Genomic DNA, 20,485 nt, shown 5'->3' on the forward strand with positions numbered 1-20,485 from the left:
TACCCTTAATAATCGCCAAATCAGAATAACACTTTATACTACGTAAGTTCTCAAATATAAAACAAACTTATTTTTAGTGGATTCTAGTCAAATCATTTGCAAATTATATGGCTCGTGATCAAGTTTCACTATCAGTCTTATTGTCATACTTGTTGACTTAGTGAATGGATCGACAAGATTTATATCGATATGACTCTATTGACTATGATGTCTTCACATTCGAACAAATATCAAAGGTGGTGGTACTAACTGAGTATACGCCATGTGTGAAATCTCTAATTTCACGGCCAATTTAAAACTTTTTCTTTATGCTTATTTAAATTCAGAGTATTCATTAAATTGCGGAATTTGTTCCCAAAATGTATTTATTAAAGTATTTCCAAATAAATATATTTCATTGATATATAAAAATCTTGGAATGTCATCGTCAATACAGATACATAAGCATAAACTTGTTTTAACAGACCTTACATCAATTTATTATAATATGGCCTAACAACTCCTCAAACCACTCATCAACCTGGTGCCTTCATACCACTAACTGTGACACAAAGAAACTGAGTGTGTCTGGCTTGGGGGCCTAGTGAGCACATTGGATTTTCAACCAAAAATAATTAAGTTATTTAATTATTAAAACCACATCAAATAATTCGCCTGATTACCTCTTCTTGCTATTCTCACATACCGATCCTAAAATATGTATAACAAGGGACCTATCATAAGGATCATCATCAACAACGGGTAGACAATACTGCTTGGGGGATTCCTTTAGCAATAAATGTCAATGAGGCAACCATGGGGGATAGAGTACATCAAATGAACATATAGTTCATTAACACCTACATGTTACGAGCCTGCCAACATTTCCATTGGATTGTCTAGAATAGTCGGTGGTCGTCATCTATACTCTGCTAGACGACTAGTTCATCAATAGTCAAGTCCTCTTCATCACCCATCACTACCCAATATATTTTATATATGAAAATACTTATACGATTAAATAAAGTAAAAATCATATAATTCATCTAACATATATATCATGTAATACAGATAATAGGCACACATAGAAATTAATAATCTATATACTTTATATCTATGTGTAAGCTAAAAGTAACTATAAACTCACTTGTTAAAGTGGATGACTGTAAATTTTCGTAGCTCTTCACTTAAGCACTTTACTTGTCCTTTGATGCGACCTGGGTTCAATTATCACTAAGTCTTACTTTAATATTCATCATGACTAATAATAGTCTAGATTCCTCAACAATCCCAATGTCTACTTCAAGATCTATCAAGTAATGAGCAACCACATAAGATCATATCGGAGGTAAGGTGTGTTTGGTATACAAAGTATACTGTTTTGAAATCACACTTTAAACACCTCACTAGATCTATCCTAGACATCACCCCCGTAAGTAGATCAATCAGTATAATGATTTGGAGTCGTTGATGAATCTTATTTATAAAATTATAACAACTATGAATATAAATATAAGTTACACTGAAAGCAATATAAGTGTAGATTAACTTACATATATTTTCCTAAATAAAGACCAAAAATTTTACTGGCAGAATTCCGAATCGATAGCTTCTAATTACTGGGCTCTCAGGGACCTCAGAGCTAGCCAAAATACCCTAAATATTAAGGTTTTTGGGCTAAGGGAGTAGAAATCCGAGAGAGATTTTTAGGAACAGCGTGGGAAAAGAATAAGGCATTGCAATATATTTATAGGCATTTTTTAGGATACACACACTGCACAAGAGAGGTGCATACCGAGCCCAATTAAGGTCATCACTCCTCTAGGCGACAGACATGTGGCGATCAGTGAGTGGCTCAACGTGGCAGAAGGCATAGGTAGAGCTGAAACTTTAAAAGTTCATATCTTGCTCATACGAGATTTTATTTGATTTTCTCTATATCCACACGTAGATATTTCTAAGCACTACAATATTCATTTAGACTCTCATAGGCTAATTCTCAGCCGATCTTAAATTTAACAGTCTATGAGGATTACATTGAAAGGGCTGTGTAAAATTCATAACTTCTTCATACAAACTCCATTTTCGACTATATTTATTTTTACGGACTCCATATCATGAGATCTTCAATGCTCGTTTAGATCGTTTTGGCTAAAAACCAACCGATCTGAATTTTGATTTTTATGCTAAAACAATTGCACCGAGACTTCGAAAATTTTAACTTCCTCATATGAAGTCAAATTTAGACGTTTATATGCATGCCCTCGGTTTTATGATTATTATGAATTTCCTTTAGATCACTTAAGCTAATAAGCAACCTATCTAAAGTTACTTTTTATGACGCACTTTTCTGTATCGGGTTAAACGTGAACTTTCAAATGATCATAACTTCTTCATACGAAGTCCAATTTTAGCGTTTCCTATATCCCCAGAATCCTCATTATAACTACTTCAACTTTTATCTAGGCTATTTATATTAATTAATATTCTATTTTAATATTTTTTTGTAGTCCTATTTATTAAGATTTCGCCTAATATTATATACATATAATATAAGTACATAAATCACATATATTCAAACAATTTCCTTTTATTTATTCATAAAATGATTACAATTGCAGAACAATGTCAGTTATATATCTTATTAATTCCTAGCGAGAAATTCGGTTGTTACAATTATCTCCTCCTTAGAATGATTTCGTCCCAAACTACTGCATCAGCAAACAGTGTGGATAACGACTCCTCATTTTGCTTTCTGTCTCATAGGTGAGCTTCGGCCCTGCCGTATGTTTCCATCACACGAGCAGTAATTTGACAATCTTACTTCATAACTTCTTTGTCTTTCGGTCAACAATTGCTTTGGGTTTTTCAGTTAACCTCTTGTTTTCATCGATCCTCATCTCTAAAAGTGGAATCACATCGGGAATTTCTCAGTAAATTTCCTCAAACAATAAACATGAAAGGGGTTGTGAATACCTTCCAGTTCTTCTGGAAAGTCCAGCCAGTAAGCTTGGTTTCCAATTCTCTGAAGAAACTTGAGTGGTCCAATGTATCTTCGACTCAGTTTTCCTCACTTTCCAAATCTGATAAGTCCCTTACATGGGGAGAATATAAGAAACACTTGGTCTATGATTTCGAAAGTAATTGGTTGTCGCTTCTTATCTGCATAGCTCTTTTTATGGTAGATTCTCATCCCAATTACCCATAAACTCCAAGGCACAAGCTCTCAGCATACCTTCTAGTGTTTGAATCATTTTCTTGCTTTTACCGCCAGTCAAGCAGTACTCAAACACAACTTTTTACCCATCTCTTCATGTAGAGTCTTCCAAAATCGAGAAGTAAAATGATTGTCACGGTCTGACACAATTGTCAAGGGAACACAGTGAGCTTTAGCTATCTCTTTCACGTAAACTTTTGCAAGCTTTTCCATAGACATTCTCTCATTGGCTCTAGTGAAATGCATAGTCTTTGTTAATCGGTCTATGATTACCCAAATCATATCATGACCTTCCTTCGTTTTGGGCAATATGGTCACAAAATCTATGGTGATGTTCTCTCACTTACCCATGGGTACTGGTAAAGGTTCCAAATTTCCATTAGGTTTCTGATGTTGTGCCTTAACTCTTGCACAAGTCACACACTTAACTACATACTTAGCAATATCAATTTTCATCGTCGGCCACCAGAAATATGGTTTCAAATCCATATACATCTTGCTGCTTCCAGGGTGAATTGAGTACATGATTTGGTGGGATTCTTCCATGAGAATATCTCTTATTCCTCCCATATTAGGCACCCAAATTCTATTTTGAAATACCTTCAACCCATGTTTTTTTCTTTCGAACACTAACGTTCTGCCCAAATGTTCTTCATTTCCGTTATCTCCTTCCAAAGTATCTTCTTGAGCTTTCTTGATACTTTCTACAATTGTCAAGACAATTTCAATCGTTAACGCTCTTGGCCTTTTCCTCTCCATGTTTATATTTCTACTCAGTGCATCCGCTACGATATTCTCTTTACCAGGATGATAAAGTTGTTGGTTTTTGAGCATTCTAACACTCCTATGGTGTACATTCAACCCTATAAACCTTGGATCTATGTTTTCTCTATTATACATGCAAATAAGAACTTTCCAAGGCTTTAATCCTAACTAGCATATTATGAAGCAACTATACTACAAAGACTAGTTAGATGACATACCTTTTGGTGTAGCTTGATGTCTTCAAGCTTTAAGAGCTTAGCCCTAATAGTGTGGAAGCCTCAAGTGGAATCACAAAACACCAAAACACCTTGGAAGACTTTGAGAATAAGAATACTTTGGTTCTCTCTAGTGAAATCGGCTAGCCCTCTTAGTGTACCCACACTAGTGCCCATTTCACCAACCAAGGACATCTTTATCTAGTATGGAGACTAGGGTTAAACCCATGACCTTTCATTTCATATGATCCATGGGTTAAACACTCCACGGACTATCCATGAAATCTTAGCCCAACCTAAATGAACTTGGCCTATTCCATATATATAAGAGTCCATGTTTAATTAGTTCATTCTGATCACTTTATTAATTCTAAATTAAGTCTTGATCAATACTAATTAAATAATATGATTCCATATTAATATATTAGAACTTATAATATATTAATATAAATCATAAATATACTATTCTCAAAAGACTATCCATATAAATTGTGTCGGTGAAGTGCAACCCAAATGGACCATGCCGGGTCGGGTCAAGTACATATCAAATATAGTTATGGACTTAGACATTAATCCAACAAAAGTATCTCGCAGTCATAATCCTTGAGTAATTATAGCCAGCGTCTTTGTCTCATGTTCAACTCTTTTTTATCAAAGAGATACTAAAGGCTCTTATGATTAGTGAAAAGTTTATGCTTCATTCCATAAAGGTAATGCCCCCATATCTTTAGTTCAAAACTACCATTGCTAACTCCAGATCATGAGTGGGGTAGTTTTTGTTGGATTAGATGTCTAAGCCCATAACTATAATTGGTATGTACTTGACCCGATAGTAGCATGGTCCTTTTGGGTTGCCTTCACCATAGCAATTTGATAGGATGATTTATGGAGAAAAGAGGTTAATTGTGATTTATTAATATATTATAAGAATAATGCATTAATTGAGAAATCATATTATTTAATTAGTATTGATCAGAAATTAATTTGGAATTAATTTGGTGATCAAAAGAGAGTGATTAAATTGTGGGGACTGATATTGCAATAATATGATAGTTGCAAGTTGGGCTAAAGAATCCCTAGGAAGGGATGGACGAAATTCTATGTGTAGCCCACATAGATTTCATCCAAAGGGGGCTTCTGGAAGGATCTACTGGGTTACTTAAGGCCTAAGCATAGAATTAGAGTTCCAGTCAGAAACCCTATCAGCTAAGCTATATAAGGAACCCCTAAGATCCCTAAAATCGGCCACTGCATCCTAAGAGGAAACCCTAGCCGATTTTTAGAGCCTTCCCACCTCTCTTATATTCTTCCAATTGCTACTTGGTGTTTGTGACTCACTAGAGGTGCAACAATTGAGGCATTAAGCTCTTGAAGGTTAAGATCTACAAGCTACAAGGAAAAGGTAATCTTCCTTCCAACTATGTTTTTTGTTGTAAATCTCGAAAATTATATGATAGTTAGGGTTCATGCTTTGGATGATTACAATTACATGTATAACTTGAAAAAAACCTAGATCCAAAGGATTAGGGTTGCATGTACACCATAGGAATGATGTAGTGTTCGAAACCCATCAGTTTTGTTCGTGAACTTTTAGTTGTCTGGATGCATATGCTATCACTTTATCCCTCTGGGTCAGAACACAACCCAACCCAACTCCAGATGCATCACTATAAACTGCAAAGTCTTCAACTCCATCGGGTAAAGAAAGGATTGGTGCTTCACATAATCTCTTCTTTAACTTCTCAAAAGCTTCTTTGTGCTTCTCACTCCAAGTGCAGGTAGCTCATTTGTGGGTCAATATTGCCAATGCAGAAGCTATTAAAGAAAAGCCATGGATAAACATTTGGTAATATCCAACTAATCCAAGAAAATTACAAATATCGGTGGCACTTTTTGGTCGTTCCCACTTCATTACTGCTTCAATCTTTGATGGATCAACCACTATGCCTTCTTGGTTAGCCACATAACCCAATAATTTCACCTCTCGGATCCAAAAATCACATTTAGAGAACTTTGCATATAACATCTCCTTCTTCAATACTTCCAATACTTCTCATAAGTGCCTGCATGCTCCTGTTGGCTCTTTGAAGAAATCAAAATATCATCAATGAACACCATCATAGATCTGTTAAGGAAAGGTTTACAAATACTATTCATTAGATCTATAAATGATTCTAGAGAATTGGTCAGTATAAATGACCAATGCTATACGTCTTGCTCTCTCATCATTAGTTGGTGATACCCTGACCTGAGATGAATCTTTGAAAAGTAGCTTGTGCCTTGTAGTTGATCAAAAAAGTCATCAATTCTAGGAAATGGGTATTTATTCATCACTATTGCTTTGTTGAACTCTTTATAATCTATACAAATCCTCATGCTTCCATCCTTCTTCATCACGAATAACACCAAAGCTCCCTAGGGTGAAAAACTAGGTCTAATTAAACCTTTGTCCAACAAATCTTGAAGTTTCATCATAAGCTCCTTCATTTCCGTCAGTGCTAATCGGTATGGTGCTTTTGTTATCGGTGTCGTGTCGGGCAACAAGTCTATTCGGAACTATACTTGTCTATCAGGGGGCAATCCAAGAAGATCATCAGGAAATACTTTCGGAAGTCACAAACCATTGGTATTCTTCACATATCCTTTTTCTCCTTATTCGCCTCGATTACAAATACTAGATAGGAAGTACATCCTTTGGCCAAACACTTTCTGGATTTTATCATAGAGATAATTACAAATTCACTCGGCATTTGTCCCTATACAACATTAAAGATTCTCTTTCATGAGGGTTTACTCTCACCATCTTCTGTCTACATAGTATCCCTACATCATTCGCACTAAGCCATTTCATTCCTAATACTACGTCAAAATCATTTAACTCAATGGGTAACTATTCCTCGTGAAACTTATTCCCATTCAAGTCAATGACTATGTTCTTCATGCATTTGCTAATAGGTACAAACTTGCCACTAGCAACCTCGACTATTAAGGAATTATCTAGTCTATCTACATGGAATGCTAGTCTTCTACCAAACTAACGAGAGATAAATGAGTAGTTTGCTCCAGAATCAAACAACACATTGGTAGGAAATCATTCACTAGAAAAGTACCTGAAGCGACATTTGCTTCTTCCTTTGCTGATTCCAGTGTCATGTGGAATGCTCTCGTCTTTGCCTTTGGTGGCACATTAGGCTTTATGGCCTCCTTCTTCTTCGGACAACCCTTTTGAATTTTTCCATCCTCTCCACATCCGTAACATTCTTTCTTGTTGAATGTGCATTCATCGGAGTAGTGACCAGTTCTCCCACATTTGTAACTGGTCACCTCTTCGCTACACCTTCCAAAATGCTTCTTCATTCACTTCTTGCACCACTTCACTTCCTTTTCCCCCTAAACTTCTTGTCATTGGGGCCACCTTTTTAAAATATTCTTTTCTTGTTGAGTCTTAAAGATCACCTCAAACATCCTAATTTCTCCTGACTCGGATCTCTCCCGAACCTTCTCTCTTATTTGGGTCTTAACATTCTTAACTGCCTAGATGGCGAGTTTCAAAGTGGTTGCAAACTTCACCATTGGACCAAAATCTGCTGGTATTCCATTAGCAAACTTGTTGATCTTGGAGAGTTCAGTTAGAACCAAGTAAGGAACTAGCTTCATCTTCTCTAAAAAAACTTGCAGCGTACTTGTTGACGCTTATCTTGCCCTTTTTCAAATTCAGGAATTCATTATTGATCTCTAGAAGGTCTTGTTCAGAAAAATACTCTCTTTTCAACTACACAAGGAAATCTTCCTATGACATCTTACTGGCTTCTCCTTTGGCACGGTATCAGCCAATAACTTTCACAAAATTAATACCCCAGTCTTTAGTTCTTGGACTGCAAGGACGATCATTTGTCTGTTGCTGCAGTCACAACTCTCAAATACCATCTCCATCTCAAAGATCAATTCCATGACTTTTACTGAAAGACTTGGCAGCTTGGATGCCATGAAGTCCATATATTTGCATCAATGTCCATCATTTCCTCTATCTAGTTGGTTCCCTTTAACCACACGTGGCTCAACAACAATCCGGCTATAGTTTCCTTCCTCAAACTCTCCTTCATTCAGATCAGGCTGCACAACAAGTGCCTTGGGTTCTTCCTTATTATCCTGTTGTCTCATATCTTACATTTTTTCAACTAACATGGCTCAAACCATTTCTTGGACTCCTGCCATCATGACAGGTTCAACTAATGGTACCACTTCGGGTGCATGCTCAATTACATGAGGCTCAGGCTGTTGGTTTTTGTTACCGTTTCCTCGTCCACTTCGAGTTCTCACCATGTCAATTTGTACACCAAATTAGGAGTTTATTCTACCGAGATGCGAGTTTATTTGGGAAGGTTTTATTTATGTTTTGACGCATAAATTCTCTTTATCACTCTGAAAAGTTATATGCCATTTCTAATACATTAATTATTCGTTTAGAATCTTGAACACATAAAATTTCCAAATCTAGGTCGAAAACAGACTTTCGATCTAATCAAGTAATGGCAATTTAGGTAGGAAACCTAAGGTATGCTATAACATAAATCATTTAGCACATAACAGAAAATTAGGCATCTTATCCTAAAGCATTCTTGTGCTTGTGTCAATTTAGGTAAACTATATAAAGTATAATAGACACACATCTCATGATCATCGTTTAACATTACAACTTTATGTCTAAAAATCCTCAAATATTCCTAGTTCACTTAAACTAATGCTTTGATACTAACTACGACATCCCCAATTTTATGGCCAATTTAAAACTTTTTCTTTATGCTTATTTAAATTCAAAGTATTCATTAAATTGTAGAATTTGTTCCCAAAACGTATTTATTGAAGTATTTCTGAAGAAATATATTTCATTGATATATAAAAACCTTGCTATTTCATCGTCAATACATATACATAAGCATAAACTTTATTTAACATGTGTTATATCGATTTATTATACTATAGCCTAACAACTCCTCAAATCACTCATCAACCATGTGCCTTCTTACCTCTAACTGTGATATAAAGAGACTAAGTGAGTCAGACTTGGGGGACTGGTGAGCACATAAGGTTTTGAACCCACAATAATTAAGTTCTTTAATTATATAATTCACATCAAATAATTCTCCCAATTACCTATTCCCATTATTCTAATGTACTGATCCTAAAATATTGATCTCAAGGAACCTATCCTAAGGATCATCATCAACAACGGGTAGACAATACTGCTTGGGGGATTCCTTTGGCAATATATGTCAATGAGGCATTCATGGGGGGATAGAGTACATGAAATGAACATATAGTTCATTAACACATACAGGTTGTGAACCCGCCAACGTTTCAACTGGACTGTCTAGAATAGTCTGTGGTCATCATCTATACTCTGCTAGATGACTGGTTTATCAATAGTCAAGTTCTCTCATCATCATCTCATCATTTTCATCACCCACAATGCATAATATATTTTATATATGAAAGTACTTATAGGATTAAATCAAGTAAAAATCATATAATTCACCTAACACATATATCAAGTAATACAGATCATAGGTACACATAGCATTTAATCATTTAGATACTTTATATTTATACCTAAGCTAAAAGTAACTATACACTCTCTTGTTAAAGTGGATGACTGGAAAGTTGGGTAGATTCACTTCACTACTTTGCTTTTCCTTTGATGTGACCTAGGTTCAATTGTCACTAAGTCTTAGTCTAATATTCCTCATGACTAATAATAGTCTACATTCCCCGACAATCCCAATGTCTACATCACCCCCGTAATTAGATCAATTAGTATAACGACTTGGAATCACTGATAAATCGCATTTATAAATTCATAAGAACGACTATGAATATAAATATAAGATACACTGAAGGCAATATAAGTGTAGATTAACTTATGGAGATTTTCCTAACAAAAATCCAAAAATTATACTAGTAGAACTCTGAATCGATAGATTCTAATTACCAGGATCTCAGGGACCTCAAAGCTAGCCAAAATACCGTAAATACTAGGGTTTTCGGGCTAAGGGAATAGAAATCCGAGAGACATTGATAAGAAAGGTGTGGAAAAAAATGAGGTCATTACAATCTATTTATAGGAATTTATTGGGAAACACACGTTGCACAAGATAGGTTAGGTGTCGCGCTTAATCGTGGTCAGCACTCCTCCTCGAGGCGACGGACACATGGCGGTCAGTGAGTGGCTCGACGTGGTAGAAGGGGTAGGTAGAGCTAAAACTTTAAAAATTCATATCTTTCTCATATGAGCTTTGTTTTCTACATTCTCTATATCCACGTGTAGGTATTTCTGAGTACTACAACTTTCTTTTAGACCCGCATAGGTTAATTCTGATCTGATCTTAAACTTAACAGCCTACGAAGATTACATTGAAAATGACCGTGTAAAATTCATAACTTCTTCATACGAACTCCATTTTCGACTGTATTTATATCGACGTAATTCTTATCACGATATCTTTAATTCTCATTTAGATCGTTTCGGCTAAAATCAACCGCTCTAAATTTCGATTTTTATGCTAACACAGTTGCACTGAAACTTCAAAAAATCATAACTTCCTTGTATGAAGTCAGATTTAGGCGTTCTTTATATGTATGCTCTCACTTTTACGATTATTATGACTTTAGTTTAGATCACTTAGTCTAATAAGTAACATATCTAAAATTTCGTTTTACAATGCACTTTTGTCGTATCGGGTTGAACGCAAAATTTCAAATGATCATAACTTCTCCATATGAAGTCAGATTTTAGCGTTCCATATATCCCCGGAATCCTCATTACGACCACTTCAACTTTCGTAAAGTTTATTTATCTTAATTAATATTTTATTATAATATTTGTTTTATCCTTATTTATTAAGATTTTGGCTTATATTATATATACATAAATCACATAGATTCAAACAATTTCCTTTTATTATTTTATCAAATGATTAAAATTGCTGACTAATGTCAGTTATACATTTTATTAATGCCTAGAGGGAAAAGCAGGTGCTACACCATGTGTGCTTGCGTGATAGTGGGATCCATACTCGAGGTAAGTTCACCCTTTCAATCAAAAGAATCTTTCATAATGATCATCAATGATTGAATTTCAACAATAAATTTCTTTTATTCACATAGCTTCCTTTTCATTCTAACCGGATACAATATACTCTAAGTTTATTCTCAAATCCACTATAGCGTATTACTTGGTACTCTTCCAAGCTAATACTTCACATTGAGTAAAAAACACGAATTCTAACTACAAACGATATCGTATTTATTAGTGTGAAACTTAGCATCAATGTAACTTTTACAATGAACTCTTTCATGATAGGTTTTGTAGGTTATAAATTAAAGCATGAGTTGAAATAACTTAACCCTTAAGTACATATGCAACCTACTTTGGATCTAAGTTTTCTCTATTGATAGCTATAATATATGAACATCAAAGAACCCTATCATATCCTACCATTATCGAAAATAACAAGGATTAGGGTTTACATACCTTTTGATTATTATTATAAATAAGTAGACAATTCATTTCTTAAAGTCTCTTGGAAAGCTAACACCAAAAGCTTGATGTCTCTAATGGTTTGTACCCAAACCCTAACAATGGAAAACTTGAGAAGAAAAAGGAGAGCATAGTAGAATTTGACTCTTCTTGCTTTAGGTATGCTTTGATGAAAACAGGGAACCCATAGGGTCCTATTTATAGCTGATAGGAAAATCCTAGATAACCCTAATTTGAAATAAAATAATATTATCTCAAATATAACTTTATGTAGTTTCCTTATTATCCACATGGAGAATTCTAGAAACCCTAGAAGGATCCTAAAATTCATCCACCATAGGAACATTCCAGAATCTCTCTCTAATTAACATATTAATCTCATAATATATTAACAAATTATTGATTTATTGATCATATAATAAATCAATAAATCAACTTCTCTCTCTAAAAGTCAGTCTAGTCGATTCCTAGTTTTGAAGGCAACCCAAAAAGGATTTTTCTTTTAACACAAGTATATACCAATTTAGTTATTGTCTTAACCACCTAAACCAATAGTCTCCCACTTCGATAACTCTTTAACTATGATTTCAAGTATAACTTCTAAATTAAACAGCAAAGTGTGCTTTCCAAAGCAACTTTTAGACTTTGATCTGATCAGACATCGGTCCTAGGATAAGTGATCAAACATTCCTTCTTTCATCAAGATATCATATGGACACAAGACATGTATTACAATCAATCTCTTGTCCAAAAAATCCATTTCCGGATTTCTAATTTGTGATGACGTCATTAGACTACTAATTGAACACATCAATTCAGTCTTGGATGGGCCCAACACTATAATTCCAACACCAAATAATCGAGGGCCCCAAAGATATCTCTTTTATCATGAGGGAAAAAGGAACAAATAAACTTCAACTTATATACTTGTATCTTTTACTCTCCAAATAATACTTGATACTACGTTTTATGACATCAGGTTACTGATGCGGTTTTGCAATACCAATGTATAACTGACTTGTAAATTACAACTTATATATCTCTGTTTGAAGAATAAAAGCTATTATCATCTCGGAATTACTTATGATATAATCCATGAAGTAATTCTATGAGTGTGGTTTATCCAATAATCAAAATCCCCATTTTATAATTACTCGGTAACACTGTATCAATCTTATTTCAATTTCTAATCCTCATAGACAATCTACAATTCAATTCATGACAGTACTAATTCACTACTAACTTCCAGAAGTATAATCGACTGTGGAATACGAATAATCAAATTATTCAGGAACTAAAACATGTAAAGTGAAACACAAGAATAAATAATTGGAATAGGTAGTAACCATACTGATAAATAATCTCTATTATTTAAACACCAAAATCAAATAAATTTATTATGTTACAAGTTTCAACCTATCAACTAACTACTAAAATTAATATCATCCCTCAAGCCTATGTTCCTAGCATGCTTGTTATGCTTAACCCTACTCAGAGCCTTTATGAAAGGATCTACAAGATTGTCTTATGAAGATACTCTCTTCACCAGGGGATGGCCTTCTTTAACCCTATGTCTGATGTAATGGTACTTTCTGTCGATATGCTTGGATCTGGCATGATCCTTGGGTTCTTTGGTCAAAGTAGTTGCGCCTTCATTATCATAGAAAAGTTCCGTTGGCTCTTGAATAGTCGAGACTACTCCGAGATCACCGATAAAGTTCTTTAACCAAGCCGCTTCCTTTGACGCCTCACTCGTTGCAATGCACTCTGATTCACAAGTAGAATCAGCCACCATTTCCTGTTTGGAACTCATCCAAGTAGCCATTCCACCGTTTAATAAAAACACCCAGCCTGACTGAGAATACAAGTTATCTCGATCTGTCTGAAATCTGGCGTCACTATATCCACTCACTCTCAACGCATCACTACCACCAAGGACTAGAAATATTTCCTTTGTCCTTTTCAAATACATAAGATTGTTTTTCATTGTAGTCCAATGAACTCTGCCAGGATTTCCCTAAAATCGACTAACCATGCTTAAAGCATAAGACACATCAGGGCGAGTACATGTCATCGCATACATGATCGAGCCTACAGCCAAATCATATGGGACTCGACTCAAGTCACCTATCTCTTCATCTCTACTAGGGCTTTGAGTCTTATTCAACTTAGCAATACTATGAATGAGTGGTTCCCCATTCTTGGAATTTTCCATACTAAACTTTTTTAGTACCTTATTTAAGTATGTACTCTGACTAAGACCAATAAGTCTTTTATTTATATCCCTCATAATATTTATCCCAAGAATATAGACCTCTTCCCCTAGATCCTTCATGGCGAAACATTTTCCAAGCCAAGATTTCACTTCTTGCAAGGTCGGAATGTTGTTTCCCATAAGGAGTATGTATTCAACATACAATACTAGGAAAGTCACTATACTCTTACTACCCTTGACATAGACACATGAATCATCCTCACTCCTAGAGAAACCAAACTCTTTAAATTTCTCATGGAAGCAAAGATTCCAGCTGCGAGATGCTTGCTTTAATCCATAAACGGATTTCTCAAGCTTACACACTCTATTAGGAAACTTTACATGTACAAAACCCTCTAGCTGGATCATGTAAACATCCTCAACCAACTTCCTGTTTAAGAAAATAGTTATGACATCTATCTGCCATAATTCATAATCATGAAAGGAAACTATGTCAAGCATTATGTTGATAGACTTTATTGTTGGATTAGGTGTCTAAGCTCATAACTATAATTGGTATGTACTTGACCCGAGAGTAGCATGGTCCTTTTGGGTAGCCTTCACCAATGCAATTTGATAAGATGGACTTTTGAGAATAAGGTTATTTGTGATTTGTTAATATATTATAAGTATAATATATTAATATGAAATCATATTATTTCATTAGTATTGATCAAGAATTAATTTGGAATTAATTTTGTGATCAAAAGAGACTAACTAAATATACAGGGACTGATTTGGTAAATCAATGATTCTTATAGTGTGGGTCAATGATCCATGGTAATTAGGATGGGCTAAGCCAATATGGATAGTCCATGGAGGTTTAACCCATGGAGCCTAAGTAAAATGAAGGGTCATGGTGCATTAGGGTTTGCATGGATGTAACCCTAGCACTTGTCACACTATAAAAGGAACTCCCTAGAGCTAAAATTTATGGCCATATACATTCTTGGAGAGTGTGAACCGATTTTGTGCTAAGTAACTTATTCTCTCAAGCCTCCTTTTGCACTTGTTGTTTTTGACACATTAGAGGCATCATATTTTAGGTGCTAAAGCTTTGGAAGGCTAAGAATTACAAGTCCTATTAAGAGGTAACTTATCTAACTAGTTATGTTGTTCAATTGTCAAACTATATGCTAGTTAGGATGTATGCTTTGGAAAATCAAATTGCATGTATAATTAGAGAAAATGTAGATCTAAAGCATCTAGGGTTGCATGTGCACCATAAGGTTGTTATAGTGCTCAAAACCCTTCAGTGGTATTAGAGCCTAGGATTGCCTTCTTTTATACTTGACACTTATTAATTTTCAAAGTTGAAAAAATTGATTTTCTGGCCTCTGACTGATGAAATCGCCGAGTCTACTGGCTAACTCGACGAGTCCCCTCATTAAAAGGGCAACTCGACGAGTCAGGATCATGCACTCGTCGAGTTGATGGCTCTGGTTGCAGAATTTCGAGTTTTTGGCCAGAATTGGATTATGATCATTACCACAAACTGTTTTTTGAAACATGAAATATGTTTTCTTGATATGGTAGTGATCATGTTCATCAATTAAAAGATAATTGTCAAAATTTCAAGATTTTTAGTTGATATGAATTATCTTCACTTATGAGTTCAACTAGATCATAGATAAATTATTTGATTGTTTTGTTAATTAAAATGTTGATCTAAATGCCTTTAATGAATGTCATAACTTATCCTCAAGTTATGGAACATGAAAAGTCTCATTTTTAAAAGTCATTAAACTCATAAGTTATGGAAATGAAAAGTTTTGAAGAGTTTCAAAACTTTCCCTCAAGTTTTGGAATTTGTAACGTCACACTTATGAACACTTGAATTCCAAACCCTAGAATTTTAAAAGTTTCAAATTCAACCCTTATACTATTATAATATTAAGAGTTTAATATATATATATATATATATATATATATATATATATATATATATATATATATATAATACAAGTCAATCATACCGTTAGTAGGCCTTATTCACGAAGCCGGTATATAAGGAGGGTATAAGGTTACTGCCTATAAAATAGTGGTTTAATGGGTGTCCACTCTCACCCACCGCTTCCTTGACTGGTGGAGGTCGTTAGCCGAATGCGTAACATACGACATTAATTCTCTTTAAAAGTATAATGATGATTATAAAGTAACTAAATGTTTTATTAAATTCTCAAACTTAGTTACTTTAGGAAAAATGTCAAATTGATGTTAATCCATGAAATTCCACTTTGCACCTTGTCAAGTCGTTAGTGGAGCGTGTGTGGTTAACCGGCACACTAACATGGACTTGTAACGGTGGCAAAGGGTAGCTTGATGCTTTTCAAAGATCAATGGAGCTTGTGTGGTTAATCGGTACATTGATTAGGTGATAAATGACATCGAGTGTACCAAGCACATTGGCATTGTTATTCGCACCTTGTTTATGATCCTCGGTATCCCAGTCACAAACTTGAAGAGCATAATCGAGATTTAAACATGACATTGAAAAGCTCAATGAATCTCAAAAGAATCTAGGAATATCAATCCAATTAAAACTTAATAATCAATTTCATTTTTCATGGTGCAAATTGGTAAATTGTCATTTACCTACCTTCAAATATTTTGCGATTGGATTACGGCATCCCTCTTCCAAATTGTAAAATATTGTGTTGGGTCCGAGCCTTAATATTTCATTTGGGTGTTATATTAAGGATAGTTTTCTAATCTAAACTTTGTCTTTCTTTTTCAGATGTCTTCCAACACTGCTTCTGGCACAAACCCTACTAGCTCTTTCTCCCTAATGAACTTGTGTTGGAGAGTTATCTTTGGTGGTTCCAACTTTAATGATTGGATCAGGAACATCAGGATAGTTACTCGTTATGAGGACAAGGAATATGTCCATGACAAAGAGCTGAAGGAAATTGATGAGTTGTCTGCTACTCCTGAGGAGATTGCTGAGTATAGGACTCATGAGAAGGATGCCACAAAGGTGTCTGGTATCATGTTGGCTACTGTGACAACTAAACTCCAAAAGTCCTATGAGGACTATTACCCTTTTGAGATGCACCAAGACCTGATGGAAAGATACAATCAGAGTGCTCGTCAAGAGAGGTATGAAATCATCGCCTCCATGATAACAACAAAGATGAAGGATGGAGAACCCATCATGACCCACTTGCAGAAAATGAAAAGGTTTTTGGACCGCTTGCTGAAGTTGAATGTGAACTCCGATGAAGAGTTGGCCATAGATATCATTCTACACTCTTTACTTACATGTTATGATCAGTTCCGTATAACCTATCATATGAACAAGGAGGAGGTCACTCTTAGCAAGCTGCAAGGCCTTTTGAGAACTGGTGAAAGTAGTCTCAAAGGTAAATATGGTGTTTCTACTCCTACTGCTACTGCCCCTGTCTTGGTAATTGGGCATGGGAAAGGGAAGAAGAGGAAGGCCCTATCTAATAGCCGCAAGGGAAAGTCTCCTAATGGATCCTCTTCCAGTGGAACCAAAGCTAGTTCTGCTAATCCCTCTACCAACCTGAAAGAAGCAAAGTGTTTCTATTGTCATGATAAAGGGCACTGGAAGCGAAGCTACCCCAAATACTTGCAGGATGTCAAGGATGGGAAGGTTAAACTCACCCATGCAAGTATTTATACTATTCTATCTAATAACTCATCATATTCTTGTTCTTGGGTCCTTGATACAGGTTGTGGAATTCACATTTGTTCTGATTTGCAGGGACTAAAAGGAAGTAAGGATGTGGAGCACGGGAAGATGAACTTGATCATGGGGAATAGGAAAATGTCACCTGTCACAAAGATTGGAGTTTATTCTTTATTGTTTAGTAGTGGGTTGGAATTAGATTTGAATAATTGTTGCTACTCGTCTGATATGGTGAGAAATATTATTTCCTTTCATGGTTTGTACAAACAAGGTCTTAGTTTTTCATTTGATAATGAAATTGGTGCTATTAATGCTTTTTATAATGGTGTTTTTTTATTTTAAATCATTTCCTTGTAATGGTGTATATGAAACTGTGATGGTTGTAGACAACTTAGGAAATAATGTGTTGCACGTTGATTCTTCCAATAGTTTGGATAAGTCATGCTTATGGCATTGTCGTCTTGGACATGTCAGCAAGAAGCGCATAGGAAAACTCCAAAAGGATGGATTTTTGGAGTCATTCAACTTAAGGTCAGATGACACTTGCGAATCTTGTTTTCTTGGAAAGATGACCAAGTCACCCTTCACTGGTACTTGTGAAATGGGTGAAGGTTTTTTGGATCTCATACACACCGATGTGTGTGGACCCTTCAGAATCGCCACAAGGGATGCTAACTGCTTCTATGTGACTTTTATTGATGATTACAACAGATATGGCTATATCTACTTAATCAAACATAAGTCAGAAACCTTTGAAAAGTTCAAAGAGTTTAAACAAGAAGTAGAGAATCAGTTAGGCATGAAGATAAAGATGCTCCGATCCGATCGGCGTGGTGAGTATCTTAGTATCGAGTTCCAAGACTATCTTAAGGAATGGGGGATTGTTTCACAATTGACGCCACCTAGGACACCACAACTTAATGGTGTGGTTGAGAGGCGCAATCGAACCTTAGTTGACATGGTTCATTCCATGATGATTCGAGCTTCGTTACATATCTCATTCTAGGGGTATGCCTTAGAGACTGTCGCCCATATCCTTAATCTAGTCCAAACTAAGAAGGTTGCCAAAACACCTCACGAGATGTGGACAGAGAAGGTTCCCTCGTTAGCACACATCAAGGTTTGGGGTTGTGAGGCTTTCGTGAGACGCGATACTCATGACAAGCTCGAACCTCGTAGTGAGCGGTGTATTTTCATCGGCTACCCACAGAAATCCTTTGGATATCTCTTCTATAGATCGAGTGACAATGTTGTCTTCGTTGCGAGGAGAGGAGTCTTTTGCGATAGAGAACTCACATGACAAGGGATAGTGGGAGGCAAATTGACCTTGAAGAGCTTCAAGATTCAAGCGATGAAGGAACCTCAAACACTAGCAATCAACCCGAAGAAGAAACTCCTGTTGAACCGGTTGACGAGTCTGTACCTCTGAGGCGCTTCGGTAGAGTTAGTGTTCCACCTATTCTATATGGTTTCTATATAACATCTGAGGGTGATACATTTATCAATGATAGCACACTGGTAAATTTGGATGAACCTAACAATTACATGGAAGCCATGGTCAGTAGATATCAAGGGAATCCTGGTAAATCTCACTAGACTGCGGTAAAGAATATTCTTAAGTACCTACGCAGGACTAAGGACTAGGTCCTTACTCTTGGTGGGAGTGATGACTTAAGAGTCACAGGGTATAGTGACGCCAACTTTCAGACCGACATAGATAATTTCCGCTCTCAGTTGAGCTAAGTTTTTACCTTGAATGGAGGAGCAATAACTTGGAAAAGTTCCAAACAGGAGTCTGTAGCTGATTTAACGTGCGAATCAGAGTACATAGCAGCGAGCGAAGCGTCGAAGGAGGCGATATGGCTGAAGAACTTCATCGGAGACCATGGAGTTGTACTAGCTATAAAGGAGCCTATGGAGATTTTCTGTGACAATGAGGGTGCGGTTGCCTTAACCAAGGAACCAAGGGATCATGGCAGATCCAGGCACATCGACAGGAAATATCACTTCATAAGACATCGGGTGGAAGAAGGAATCCTCGTGGTAAAGAGGTTATCATCAGATGAGAACCCAACAGATCCCCTCACGAAGGGACTGTGTAGCGTTAAGCATTTGCAGCATGCGAGGAGCATTGGGCTGAAGGATGATATTAGTTTTAATGATTAGATAGCTATTTTGAAACTTGTAATAGATAAAATGTAATTGACATGTGATAATTAAATAAAAGGAGTTTTATTTACGAGTAAAGTTACTATATTGTGTCAATTGTTTATTGTTGTTTCATTTTGCATGTTTTGATTTCCAGAATAATTATATTACTCAAACTGTTCACAGTCGATCATACTTTGGAAGTAGGTATTGAGGCAAGATTTTCATGAATTTGGCTTGTAGATTGTCTGAAGTGTTTTAGACAAAGCAAGAGATTGCTACAACATTCATGAGTACTCATAAGGTCTGAGTATTGGATTAAACCCACGTTCACTTGAATCACTTCATGGAAATTATCACGAGTGATCGTGAGACGATAATATCATATAAGTCTTCAAACCATGATACATGAGTTGTTTACTATGATTTGGTTGTACATTAATAGTGCAAAAACGCATCAGTAACTTGATGTTATAAAACGCACTGTTGTGTATGATTTAACAAATAGTTAGTACAAGCATATAATGTCAAAGTTTATCTGTTCCTTTTAATTATTGGAGCATTAAAAGCGATATCTCGGGCCCCTCGATAATTTTGTTTTGACTTATGTGACGAGCTCGGTCGGGACTAAATTGATGTGTTCAATTAAGTTCTCTATCAAACAAATCATAAATCAAGAAACAAACTATTGGAAAATAAGTATAACATTGTTCCATGT

This window comes from Lactuca sativa, chromosome 1 (assembly GCF_002870075.4).
Source record: "Lactuca sativa cultivar Salinas chromosome 1, Lsat_Salinas_v11, whole genome shotgun sequence".
Taxonomy (NCBI): domain Eukaryota; kingdom Viridiplantae; phylum Streptophyta; class Magnoliopsida; order Asterales; family Asteraceae; genus Lactuca; species Lactuca sativa.